Raw genomic sequence first — 14,002 nt, 5'->3', positions numbered from 1 at the left:
GGCACTTTCAGAAGCAATGTGTTATTTAATCCGAACACACTCGTTTTGCAGGAGTGTGAAGGAAGAAACATCAATCCAAGCCGTTACTTTTCATGGCCAATTCCATTATCTCCTCTCCTATAATTTGTCTGCACTTCTTCTTTGCCTCCCATCCCTTAATGCTAAAGTCCTCATTCATACCTTAGTTGGAACACACACATCAAGTGGCTTTGACACTCAGGTGCAATTACCAATGATGCATTTGCCTCGATGAAAATGTCAGAATGTAGCAGCAGAAAGGTTACCTCCCCGCACTGCAGGGATAATCACTCTGCAAAGTGCCGAAGCTCTATTCACTCCACGTTCCTTTCAGATCTAATTCCAGAGAGGTTTCTCACATCAGTCACAGAAACTGATCCCTAAATCTGCATCTCCTGGGACAGTCACACTAATTGGCAATCCCAGGTTTTGTTTTCTCTGAATGCTCAGGAAGGAAAGTTCACCTATGGAAATATTAGGCCGGTTTGACTTCGTGGTACCCATTTTTAAAAAAGGATTTTAACCTCCTGTCTGATAAAGAGCTTCATTCTTTAGAGTGGTCAGTCATCTCAATTGATGTCTGGGGGGAGGGAAGAGTGAAAGTCCCGGAAAGGGGTGGGGGGTGGGGTGGGTAGTGCCATCTGGATTCATGATGAATGTCTGGGAGCCCTATCTCTTTTTCAGCCTCTGAAGATCTCATCTCTTTGTGCCTGGCTTTAATTATCTAATAAGGAGAACAGGTGAGCCAAGAGGCACTTCTGGGGGCTCAGGGAGAGAATGGGAGACGGGGAAACAGAGAAATGGGGGGAAGATGAAGGCAAACAGCTTTGGGGTTGTGGTTGCTATTTTGCGCCTCTCGCCACTTTGGAGAGGAGGTAGGGACACACATGCTGGCTTTCTCTCCAACGCAGCTGAGACCTTTATGAAATCACTGCAGAAGCAGGGGCGGCAGGCACTATTTTTATCTCCAAATTGATTCAGCTGCAGTCGCTGCTGTGCCTCTGACTTCACTGCTGCCCGGCCCTCCCCTGCGCTGGCCGCCCCGCTGCTGCCCGGCTCCGCGCCTCCCCCTTGCGCGCCCCCGGGCCCCCGCCCAGGGACGACGGTGACGGGAGCACCTCGCCGCAGGCTCTGACAGTCCACAGGGGCGCGCGGCCAGGCGTCGGTGAGCCGCTCGGGGTTGTGCCAGCATCTAATTGTTCATCCCCCCCCCCCCCATTTCCCCTGCCCTGGGGAACAGAGTTGCAGAGTTCCAAAAAGAAATTTCAGCAATTGAAATGCCGCGCGCCTGAACGTTTGCCAAATGCGCCCCATCTGAGGAAGGTCTATGCTTTCAGACGTTGCTGCCAGGAAGACAGGACATTTACACGTCAGACTGTTCATCGTCTTCCCCTCCTTTGCGGGCTCCTGGGGGGCTCCACCCTGAAGCTCCTGGGGAGGCCGACTTGCTGGAAAGGGCTGGGAGGGCTTTCTGTGTCTGAGGAGGCACAGGGACAAGGCGGATGTGCCACCTTTGTTTTGCATGTGATGTCTGGAGTTGTCTCCCTGGTCCCTCTCCCTTGAATTCTGGGAGCTCTGCCAACACCATGCCCTGTGCCTAGCAAACAGGGAGCTGGGACTCCAGAATGTTGGTCACAATGAGATCAGTGAGCAGAGGGGTTTTTTTTGTTGTTGTTGTTAAGTACTGAAAAATAGGATTAGAAAAACAAAAGAATGCGTTCATAGGCCAAGGATCAGGTGGTCTCAGCGATTCTTTGGTTAATTATTCAAACTCTGAGACTTCACATGGATCCTGTGCTGAGCACAGAGCCTGATAGGCCTGATAGGCAGCGTGGCACTCAGCGAAGATGGGTGGGCCTCCCACCTGGCTGGTCGCTGCAGTGACTGAGTGACTCTCATTCCAGGTGGGCAGTGTCAGCCTCTCAGCAAATGTTTGTCGGCTATAGCAGTCAGTGTTCTAGGAACAACGCTGAACAAGACTGGGTCCTACTAGGAGGAGCCTATCCACATAGTAGGGAAGATGAGATAAGAGAAAAATCCAGAATTCAAATGACAAGCTCAGGCCTCGGTGGAGTTAGATTGAAGGAGAAAAGGAAGATGACAGGTAAGGGTACAAATGGAGGCTTTGAGGATGAAGCAGCTTATGAGCTAGATATTGATAAACAAATATTATTTGGGTGAGAAACGATAGAGAACATTTAGGTCCAGCTGTCCAGCATGACAACCACTTGTCACATATAGCTACTTAAATTTAGGTTTAAATTAATTAAATTTTTTTAAAAATGAATTCTTCAGTAACCCTAGCCAATATACATAAGTACTCAACAGCCACAGGGGGCTAGTGGCTACCATGTTGGGTAGTACATATCATTTTTGTTATTGCAGAAAGTGCTCTTGGATGGTATTGTTCTCAAGTCAGAGAACAGCATAAACAAAAACACAGGAGTAGAAAAACTCAGGATAAGAAAAGGAATGCTCTTATCCTGGACTGGATAAGCAGATGAATAAGTGACTGGAACAGTGGATGAATAAAAGGAAGCAATCAGAAATCAGGGGACCGGAGGATGCAGGCTACCAATTGAGGCTCGGGCATTAAACGTATTAGCAGGTAATAGGTAATCTTCAAAGGTCCGTAAGCAGAGAGATGGACATGATCAGAACTGTGCTTCTGAAAGATGCATATAATGGCTATGTTTAAGATAGTTTTGAGTGGTTTTTTGATTCAGAATCTTTACGCATCTGTTATCTTGTTTAATTCTCAAAACAAGCCTGTGGGTGGGCAGAGGGGTAGGCAAAAAGTTTCCAGTGTCACTGGGGAGTGGAAGAACTATGAAAAGAGTCTCGAAGAAAGAAAAGAAGGAAAAAAGAAAAAAAGAAAAGAAGGGAAGAAAGAAAGAAAAGAAAAAAAGGAAAAGAAATCATTGCGAAAAACAGCTTCCTTCCCCCACCACATTGTCCTATAGGCACATTTACCCTCTTGTATCAAGAACTACTGATCTATGTTACAGCTCCCCTCCAGGAGTTGAACTACAGTAATAGAAACTGATAACGCTGAAAAGCAGGCCAAGGTCACGTGCCAAAGTAGCTTCAGATTTGACACAGGAAAGAGAAAATCACAACAGCGACAAATTGGAGCCATTTAAAAGAGAAGCATAGGAAGGATTTAGTGTGACCAACAAGGCTGCTACAGGCTGTGCAGACGGTGCCCCCTGGAGTTGGTCACGCACAGCGTGCCCAGATCACCACCAGCTGGAAGGGAAAACAGCAGGGCTCATCGCAATGCTGAGAGGGAGGTAAAACCAGAGTACACTACTGAAAATCAAGCATGATGCAGGTATTCCTGAGAAAAACCTCTTGGAGACCCTCAAATCCTATCTTGTGGATGACTTTAAACTCAGAGTGTGGGAAGAAGAGCATGCATCAAGCCAACTCGGGATTGCTTTCCGTCCTTTGCATTCTAGTTGAATGCCCCTGGGTAGGCTAAATTAATTTCTCTGCCCGTAAATTCTCTCATCTGTAAATCTGTAGAAATTTGTAACTATTCCTCAGGATTGTGGAGAGGATTCAATGATGTGAGATGTATAAGGCATGTAGTAGGTGCCAGGTATACAGTTAAACGTACCTGAAGATATTCTGGATCCAGATCAGGAAATGAAGAATGTTTATCAGGCTGCCCTGAAGTCTCCATTCCAGGTCCCCAAGAATTATCATCCTTCTCTTGAAAAAGAAGCCAAAAAACAAGTCTTTCCAGCATCCTGGTGAGAGACAGTAAATTCACAAAATATTGCCTGTTTGCCTGCCATCCATCAGTCTAGTTGTGGATGTGAAATACACATTGGGCTGGGGCCCCTGAGAGAAGGTTTATATGGATTTAGTGAGGTGCAAATCCCAGTGCAAAGGTAAAGTTTGATTTTTGTCACTGATATAAACACTATTGCTTCAGGCCTAAACTCCTATCCCCTCCTGTTTCTAATCCTGCTTTCTTTAAACCCCAATAAACAGAGCAAATTTTACTGGTTGCCTGTTTCCTAATATGTTATTACCTCTTTTGTACAGGTTTGTGATGTATTCTGGGCTTGAATAAGCTACAAATATTTATAGGGCCATTTCCTCTTCCGGTTATACCATGTAACAATTACAGCATGGAATGTCAAGAAGTCCTATTTTTTCCTCTTGGCTTCTTCTATTTGGGGAAAAGGTTTTCTTCTAATTTTCATCAAAACAGCTGCCTCTTCCAATCTCTTAGGTAGCAAAGTAAATGGAAAAAGAACCTTCTTAAACAAGCCAAATCAAGATCACTGTTTTAAAAGTTAAAAAAAAAAAAAAGACAGTATTTGAAGTGAGAGAAACAAATGCTTTCTGAATCTTAAGCTAAATCCCCCAAGAAGTGGGGGGTAAGCAGATGCCTTCTTGTCCCCCAGAGTACCTCCAGGTCCCTTGCTGGCCCATTCTAGCTAAGAAATAAGAAAGAGGCAAGTTTAAAACTACATTCATCTTCTGCGAGAAGCAGCTGAGAACTTTGAAGGCAATTTTTTTTTTCATCATCCTGTTTCTTGCAGCCCCAATTACTCTAGGAACTTCCGAGTTTCTGGCTATTCAAGATTCTTTTAAATAGAGCTTGAGTGGTCACACAAGCAACCTTCTCACCAAGCACAGGTTGACATGGATGAAACAAAGGCTCCTTTAGCATGCTGTGTTTTGGAAGAGTAGAAACACTTGTTCAGGTCCAAATGCAACTTCTTATAGGATTAAGGATGAAAAGAAGAGAGAATTTCATTTAACCTTTCAATAATTATGCTTCTAGGATTTATTTGCCATCTTTATGTCTCCCTTACTCTCAGGAGCTTCTCCCTCTGAACTGTACTGATGGAGGAAGGCCACTTTGCCTGGAGCAAGGGAATCTGGCTTCTGGGCTGGATTTTAGGGTAAGGTGATTCATGACAGGCTAGATCTTTCTGCTTCTCTTAAATCTCATGCAGAGAATGCCCAGTAGGACCAAATTACATAGCCTTTAACAATAAGGCTGTTGGAGGTCCCCAAATGAAGATAGGCAAGTGGGGAGGAGGACTGCCTGTTTTTGACAAGGAGAATTGTTCATTGAGAGCTTGAATTCTGTAGGAAGGACTTGGGGGGAAAGTCAAGGAAAAACAAATGAAAAAAAAAAATGTGTTTTTTGCCTGGATAGCTTTACCTTGGGAATCTTTGAACCACGCTAATGACTTTAAAGGTGAAAAATTGCAGAGACCTGATATTAAAACATTTTTGTTGCTGATTTTTGAGGAGACAATTTGACCAAATTATGTGAATATGGAATGAATTACCAGGCTTTCCTCTTGATTTCTAAATATATTTCTCCATTGGGCATATGAAAGAAAATTTCAAAAGAGCAAAAAACTGGTAACAACTTTACTGTCTTTCATAAAAATAAGCCACAGTCCTTTCTGAGTTAGAATACCCCCGCCCAGCTAAAGCTGTGTCTTCAACATATGTGGAAGACAATGTACACAGTCTGAAATGGTTGTAAAGATTGGTGAGTCCCTTACACACACATGACCTTAAAGTAAGCTCTTTGCACAAGAGGAATGTTTGTTACAGGCATGAAATATCCCTCAATACAGGGATACAAAATATGCATATTATCATTTCATAATTATTTGTGTCCTCGCTCCATGATATGTTTTCTACGTATTGACTGTCAAAGACTATTTTCATTTACCTCAGCCAAAAAAATCAGACATTATTCAATGGTTCAATGGTCCTAAAAGAGTTAAAAAATAGTGGAGCTATCATTCCCCTATCTGTAGTTAGGAGCCTCTAAATACCTTTTGCCACAGAATTTTTATAAGAATAGATTAGATTAAATGATGAGATTAATAAATTAGATTAAATGTATCTGAAAGTGTCTATTAGTGGCAGACACTATGAGTATGAGGGTGCTCAATAAATATATATTTCAGCCTCATTGAGATTATTTTATTGTATTTCTGTAGAGAAAGTCTTTTCCATATAGCAGTATAACCTTAGTAGGATATGACTTAATTTGCCTTCTTTTTTTTTTTTTAAGATTTTATTTATTTATTCATGATAGACCTAGAGAGAGAGAGAGAGAGGGAGAGAGGCAGAGACACAGACACAGGCAGAGGGAGAAGCAGGCTCCATGCAGGGAGCCTTACGCAGAACTCAATCTCGGGCCTCCAGGATCGCACCCTGGGCCAAAGGCAGGCACCAAACCGCTGAGCCACCCAGGGATCCCCCCTAATTTGGCTTCTAGTATGAAAGTTAGTAATGCCTAAGCAATTTTTTCTTTCTTTTAATTTTAATTCCAGTATAGTTAACGTACGGCATTATATTAGTTTCAGGTATACAATATAGTGATTCAACAATTCTATGCATTACTCAGTGCTCATCATGGTAAGTATATTTCTAATCCTCTTTACCTATTTCACCCATCTACCCAGCCACCTTCCCTCTGATATCTATCAGTTTGTTCTCTATAGTTAGAGTCTGGTTTTTTGTTGTTTCTTTTTTTTTTCTTTGTTTTGTTTCTTAAATTCCACACATTAGTGAAATCATATGGTATTTGTTTTTCTCTGACTGGCTTATTTAACTTAGCATTATACCCTCTGGACCTATCCAGGTTGTTGCAAATGGAAAAATTTCATTCTTTTTTATAGGTAAGTAATATATATATATATATATATATATATATATATATATATATATACTGCCCAAGTATATACACACAGATATATATGCCACCTCTGTTTATCTGCTTATCTATCAAAGTATACTTGGGCCACTTCCATAATTTAGCTATTATAAATAACACTGCACTAAATTTAGGGGTTCTTGTATCTTTTGAATTAATATTTTTGTATTCTTTGGGTAAGGTAATACCCAGTAATGGAATTAATAGAACATATGATAGTTCTATTTTTAATTTTGGGGGGAACATGTATACTGTTTTCCCCAGTAGCTGTACTGGTTTGCATTACAACCAACGGTGTACCAGGGTTCCTGTTTTCCACATCCTCGCCATCACTTCTTCTTTCTTGTGTTTTTGATCTTACCTATTCTGACAGGTGTGAGGTGATATCTCATTATGGTTTTGATTTCCATTTCCCTGATAATGAGTGATGTTCAGCGTCTTTTCATGTATCTGTTGGCCATCTGTATATCTTCTTTGGAGAAATGTCTATTCATGTCTTCTGCCCATTTTTAAATTTGGATTATTCTTTTGGTGTTAAGTTGTATAAGTTCTTTATATATTTTGGATACTAATCCTATATTGGATATTTCATTTGCAAATATCTTATCCTATTCATTAGGTTGTCTTTTAATTTTGTTATTTCCTTTGCTCCTCAGAAACCTTTTATTTTGATGTAGTCCCAATAGTTTAATTTTGCTTTTGTTTCTCTTGCCTCGGGGGACATATCTAGAAAAATGTTCCTATAGTAAATGTCAAAGAAATTACTGCCTGTGCTCTCTTCTAAGATTTTTATGGTTTCATGCCTCACATTTAGGTCTTTATTCAATTTTTTAGTTCATTTTTGCATGTCGTGAAAGAAAGTGGTCCAGTTTCATTCTTTCACATGTAACTGTCCCGTTTTCTCAGCACCATTTGTTGAACAGACTGTCTTTTTCCCTGTGCATAATCTTACCTCCTTTGGCAAAGATTAATTGACCATATTATTGTGGTTAATTTCTGGGCTCTCTATTCTGTTCTATTGATCTGTGTCTGTTTTTCTGATAATACCATACTGTTTTGATTACTACAGCTTTGTAGTATATCTTAAAATCTGGAATTGTGATACCTCCAGTTTTGTTCTTCTTTTTCAAGATTGCTTTGGCTATACGGGGTCTTTTGTGGTTTCATACATATTTTAGGATTATTTTTTCTAGCTTTGTGAAAAATGCTGTTGGTGTTTTGATAAAAGTATATTACATCTATAGATTGCTTTGGGTAGGATGGACATTTTAACAATGTTTGTTCTTCCAGTCCATGAACATGGAAGATATTTCCATTTATTTGTGTTGTCTTCAATTGCTTTCATCAGTGTTTTACAGTTTTCAGAGTGTAGGTCTTTCACCTCCTTGGTTAAGTCTATTTCTAGATATTTTATTAGTTTTGATGCAATTGTAAGTGGGATGGTTTTCTTAATTTCTCTCTCCGTTACTTCACTTAATGTATAGAAATGCAACAGATTTCTGTATAATAATTTTGTATTGTGCAACATTACTGAATTCATTTATTAGTTCTTGTAGTTTTGGTGGAGTCTTTAGTGTTTTTTGTATATAGCATGATGTCATCTGCAAATAGTGAAAGTTTTATTTCTTCCTTAGCAACTTGGAGTTTTTAAATTTCTTTTCGTTGTCTGATTGCTGTGGCTAGGACTTCCAGTAATATGTTGAACAAAAGTGGTGAGAGCATGACGTCCATTAGTCTTGGAAAGAGTTGCATAAAATACTCATGCGTATGAAGGAAAACTGGGATATGTGTAATGGGAACTAGGGACAAAAAGAGCAAGGTAGAAAAACTGAATTTTGAAACCAGCATGTTGCCCAATTGCAGACAAAATTTGTCCAGTAGGAAAGCTTCCTGATGTTGGCATATTAACATTATTGCCATGAACTGGTACAACTTAGGTAGCAGCCAGCATGTTGAAGTGACCGATGCAGATCATAGACACTGAACCACAACAAAGAAGCCATAACAGAACAGGAACATGACCCTATCTACCTCTGCCCACAGGTGGGAAGTGATGACAGCTAATGAGAAGGCCTATCATGTGAGATAACTGCATACCTCATTTAATCCCCACAACTTCAGAAAATAAATATTGTCACCATTTTATTTTTTTAACGATTTTATTTATTTATTTTAGAAAGAGAGAGCACAGGGAAAGGGACAAGTAAGTAGACTGCACTGAACTTGGAGCCTAATGGGGAGCTCAGTCCCACAACTCAGAGATCATGACCTCGGCAGAACCTGAGAGTCAGACATGTAACTGACTGAGCCACTCAGGCACCCTTTATCAACATTTTTAAAGAGAAAGAAATGGAGGTTATTAAACTGACCCATGGTTCATCTGTTAAATAGTTGAACAAGAAATAGGATTTGGGTATCTTTAAAGGCAGGTGCCTTATACCATGCCCTTCCTTTTGTTATAGTTTTTTTTTTTCTTGTTTTTATTCTAATACACTTAAAATAACTGAAATCTTGGGACACCTGAGTGGCTCAGCAGTTGAGCATCTGCCTTTGGCTCAGGGCATGATCCCAGGGTCCTGGATCAAGTCCCGTAATGGGCTCTTTGTGAGGAGCCTGCTTCTCCCTCTGCCTATGTCTCTGCCTCTGTGTGTGTGTGCATGTGTTGTTAATAAATAAGTAAATAAAATCTTTAAAAAAAATAACTGAAATCTTGCCATTTGCAACAATGTGGATGGAACTAGAATGTATTATGCTAAGCAAAATAAGTCATTCAGAGAAAGACAAATACCATGATTTCACTCATATGTGGAATTTAAAAAACAAACAGATGAACAAAGGGGAAAGGAAGGAAAAATAAAATAAGATGAAAACAGAGAGGGTGGCAGCCCTGGTGGCTCAGTGGTTTAGCGCCATCTTCAGTCCAGGGCGTGATCCTGGAGACTCTGGATCCAGTCCCATGTCAGGCTCCCTGCATGGAGCCTGCTTCTCCCTCTGCCTGTGTCTCTGCCTCTCTCTCTCTCTCTCTCTCTGTATGTGTCTCTCATGAATAAATAAATAAAATCTTAAAAAAAAAAAAGCAGAGAGGGAGGCAAACTATAAGAGAATCTTAACTACAGGAAACAAACAGGGTTGCTGAAGGGGAAGTGGGTAGGGGGATGGGGTAATTGGGTGATGGGCATTAAGGAGGGCACTTGATGTAATGAGCACTGGGTGTTATATGCAACTGAGGAATCACTAAATTCTACCTCTGAAACTAATAACACGGTATATGTTAATTAAATCAAATTTAAATAAAAAAAATAACTGCAAGTAAATTTTGAAGTTCATACTATGAAATATTTTATTTTTTCTCCATAATTCCTTCAGTTGTCTTTTGAAAGTCCCAGGTAAAAATATTACCTTCAGTTATTTCTAAAGATCTGAATCAAATCTAAGTGGTCTAAGCTGATATTTGTCATCAACCTTCAGATGATCTGATTGAACAGCACTGATTAGTAAATATTTCTGTCAACTACTTCTACAAGGTAATGAAAATAGATGATAAAAGCGTCTTCAAAGATATATGATGTATATGATGCTTGAAGGCACTGGATTTTAATTATCATCATCATCATTGCCATTATCATCATCATGATTGCAATGGACTGGATGTTTATATTTCTCCCAAATTCAAATATTAAAATCCTAACCCTCAATGTGATGGTATTAGGAGGTGGGGCCTTTGGGAGGTAATTAGGTCATAAGGGTAGACTCTTAATGAATGGGTTAAGTACCCTTATTAAAGGACCCCACAGAGCTCCCTGGCCCCTTCCTCCATACATGAACAATGAGACTTCGGCAGTGGGTATCTCAGAAAAGGACTTTCATCAGAACAAACATGGTGGGACCCTGATCTCAGACTTCCAGCTTTCTGAACTGTGAGAAATAAATCTCTGTTCTTTATGAGCCACCAGTTTATAGTACTCTAACAGCCCAAACTAAGACAATAATCATTATTTTTAGTCATTTAAGTTAAACTGGTAAGATAGAAAAGTGGAGCTTCTGGGTTTGAAGCCAGAGGCTAAGCAAGGCCTGCAGGGCATCCTTCGATCTCTCTCCTCAGCTGCATTGAGGGTACTCTGAAGAATTTTGGCATTACAGAGGATCCCGCTGGAAAACAAGCTTCTTTTGCAAGCTTTGGGGTTTTGGGGGACAGTTTCCTTTCTTTTTTTTTAAAGAATTATGGTAGGCTAGTAGATGTCATGAATATAAAGGTAATTTATTATTTTTTTATTTTTTTAATTTTTATTTATTTATGATAGTCACACACAGAGAGAGAGAGGCAGAGACACAGGCAGAGGCAGAAGCAGGCTCCATGCACCGGGAACCCGACGTGGGATTCGATCCCGGGTCTCCAGGATCGCGCCCTGGGCCAAAGGCAGGCGCCAAATCGCTGCGCCACTCAGGGATCCCTGTCATGAATATAAAGGTAATTTAAATGTAGCACTTTACCCCTCAGAGTAGACAATCTACATAGTGAGCTTCAATTTCACAAGTAGTGATCAGCCTTTGTCCTTTATAGCTTTCCCATGAGGGTTTCATTGGGTTACACTCAGCATTAGCATGTGGCTCTTGTACATAGGTCCATTTTGGTGCTCACCTACTCATTTGCCTGGAAGATTCAGTGTAGCAATACATTTAGCATGTATGTAGTCTGTTCTCTTATTAGCCAAAGGTAGGGAGAGAGGCAAAAGGGGATCTAGCTCTCCTTTTTCTCTTCTTCTCATTTTTCTTTTGCTAATGAAACAGTTTTTAAATATATTTTCAGTGTTCAGTTTAGGGAAGGAAAACAAATGGTCAGTTTTTTAGTAAACTTAGTAATTCTGGGTAGAAAATTATAGTCGTTTCCAAGTTCTGAATAAATAACATGCTGGGCCCAGGACAGAACACCCCATCGTTTCTGGGTGGGAGACTGATTCCCTAAGTCACCATGTACCCCACTCAGTGTGTGCTGAGAGAAGTTACTACTCTTGTTCTCTTGTCTCCCCTTGGGCCAGCCCACTATGTCTGATGAGACTGCTGGAAGGAATGTAAAGAAGATATACCAGGACAAGCCCTGATGTGAGCATTTGGTGACCTCTTGTATCCTGGAAAGAGCCAATTTCCCTGCAGTTCTATCCCAAGTTCTCTTTCTCTAGGTTCTAGTCAGGCTGCTGGAATTTGTATCCTGCATCCTCCACTATTGATTGGTGTTACTCTGAGCAAGCCACAGTTCCCTCATCTGTAAAATATGAGCAATAGCACTGTTTGCTTGTATTTGCTCTGAGATGCAGTGAGTTCATGGGAGTGGCATGCCAGAACAGTTTTTGTCAAACAATGTCTCTTCTACAGTCAAGTGTCTCCTTCACCACCACCACCACCATCATCATCATCCCTCAGTAGCAAACACCTTTCCACCTCTGTGGTGTGCACCTCATTCTCCATCTCCCTTCCCTCCATTTCATACGCATAGTATTTCTCAACAGCAAGGGAAATTTTCCTTATTTTATAGTTTTTTCCTTCTTTTCACTTTTTTAAACATTCTTTTTTGGGGGTGATTCTAGTCTCTTCTGCCCTTATGTAACACACATGCATGGATAGATCTTCTATTTACATTGCTAAATGTATCTCCCCTTCCCTCCAATATCAAGTACCATAAATCCGACTGCTCTCAATTGTTTCCTAGATGTAACGCCAAAATCTCAAACATAATCTGCCTAAGATAAACTAACAGTTGATGTTATCATGCACTCTGCCAGGCTCCTGGAAGTGGCTCTTCCCACTCAGGCCCTCCTAATGACGTGATAATCTTAATCTTCCACCACCTGTGCGATCTGTGGACCAGCATTTAAATGTACTTCCTACTTCAGATAGTAAAGATACTTCGGTTCATCCACATTAGAGACCTATGAATTTTCTCAGAAAGATTGATCTCAAATTAGAATTTTGCAAATCATATAATTAATTGAAGTATTTCAGAATTGTTCAAAATCAGTTCTCCATTAGAATTACAGATCTTAGTGCTTGAAGGGATTTGGGCCTTCTGCCATCTATTGTGTATGTTGTAAACATCAATCACTGAGCCCAGTGTAGAGAATACAATTAAATTCAAGAAAAACCCTTCTTTGAACCATGTGCTGGTTCATTAGGGAATAAAGATCTGTGAGCAGGTTGAGAATATTTCTCTGTGGCAAAGTCTACAATGGCAAGTTCTATAGAAACACAGAAAGGGCAGACTCTGGGAATCTTAGCCCAACATCTCTACAGTATACAAATATTTTGCAATTTGGGCTGATAATTCAGAGGAAGCATAATTTCTGTATCCCCTCCCTTAGCTCCAGTTTATCCACCAAGCAATTTGCATGAGGTCACTGAAGCGTCTAGTGCTTATTCACCTGATGTTAAACCCCTTCCTACTTGCTAAGTATGAGTAGTTGTACAGTAGTTTAAAAATCTCTCCCTCTAAGCTTGAACCTCTTTTGAGTATACGCAATTATTTTCTGTTGTTATAGACTACTTAACTAAGCAGGATTGACATCCATCACTAAAAGTACTCACTGCATACTTTTTTTTTTTTTTTTTTTTTTTATCACTGCATACTTTTAAGCAGGGTTCTGGATTCAGATATAGTTTAAATCACCACATGGTGAAAATATCCTCTGTGTTCTTAAGATTCAGATCACTCATTACATGTGAACATTTAACTTTTTTCATCATCCAAATGCTACTTTTATAAATGTATTTAATTAACTCTTTTGTTTCATTAACCAACTATAATACAGAGAACCAAAGATAATTTACTGGGTGGATAGTTCTTAATAAGGACCAGGTGGTTTACTTTATGTGAACATTACTCTAATTTTCTCAGTGTTTTCATAAGGTCTTTGCCATAATGTTTCTCTTGCATAATGGGAAAAAAAGTTAGACATATCATCATGCCCCATATTATAGACATATCATCATGCCTACTCTTTATATTTTTATCCTTTAGTGTAAAGTTAAGACACACTGTAAATTTCTATAGTGAACACTACAGATCTGGTCTCAATGTGCATAGATCCACTGTCACCAAAAGTCTTAAGTCGTGTTAGCTTAAAAGTTCCACTCCAAAAGCTCCACTGGCACTCATGTTTGATGTTACCATTTTATTCCATTTTGTAAGCTCGTGGTCTTCTTTCAAAATTCAAAATAGCCTAATCCACAAAAAACATACATGAGTTCTTACTATGTCAGAGTACTAAACCTGATATTATAATT

General features: G+C 39.9%; 1 long non-coding RNA gene across 2 annotated transcripts in view; it reads left to right on the top strand.

The window, feature by feature from the left end:
- LOC112655991 (uncharacterized) overlaps window positions 1-13,300 on the top strand; it is a 112,539-nt gene extending 99,239 nt beyond the window's left edge. The window contains exons 3-5 of one of the 2 annotated variants that reach the window (XR_007404883.1): window positions 4,860-4,943; window positions 11,029-11,195; window positions 11,764-13,300. This is a non-coding gene — a long non-coding RNA (uncharacterized LOC112655991). The remainder of the gene's footprint in view (window positions 1-4,859; window positions 4,944-11,028; window positions 11,196-11,763) is intronic. The other variant, XR_007404884.1, reaches the window with a different exon arrangement.
- The last annotated feature ends 702 nt before the right edge of the window (window positions 13,301-14,002 follow it).

Source organism: Canis lupus, chromosome 22 (genome assembly GCF_003254725.2).
Source record: "Canis lupus dingo isolate Sandy chromosome 22, ASM325472v2, whole genome shotgun sequence".
In the NCBI taxonomy this organism is placed as follows: domain Eukaryota; kingdom Metazoa; phylum Chordata; class Mammalia; order Carnivora; family Canidae; genus Canis; species Canis lupus.
This window is presented reverse-complemented; position numbering and strand designations above follow the sequence as displayed.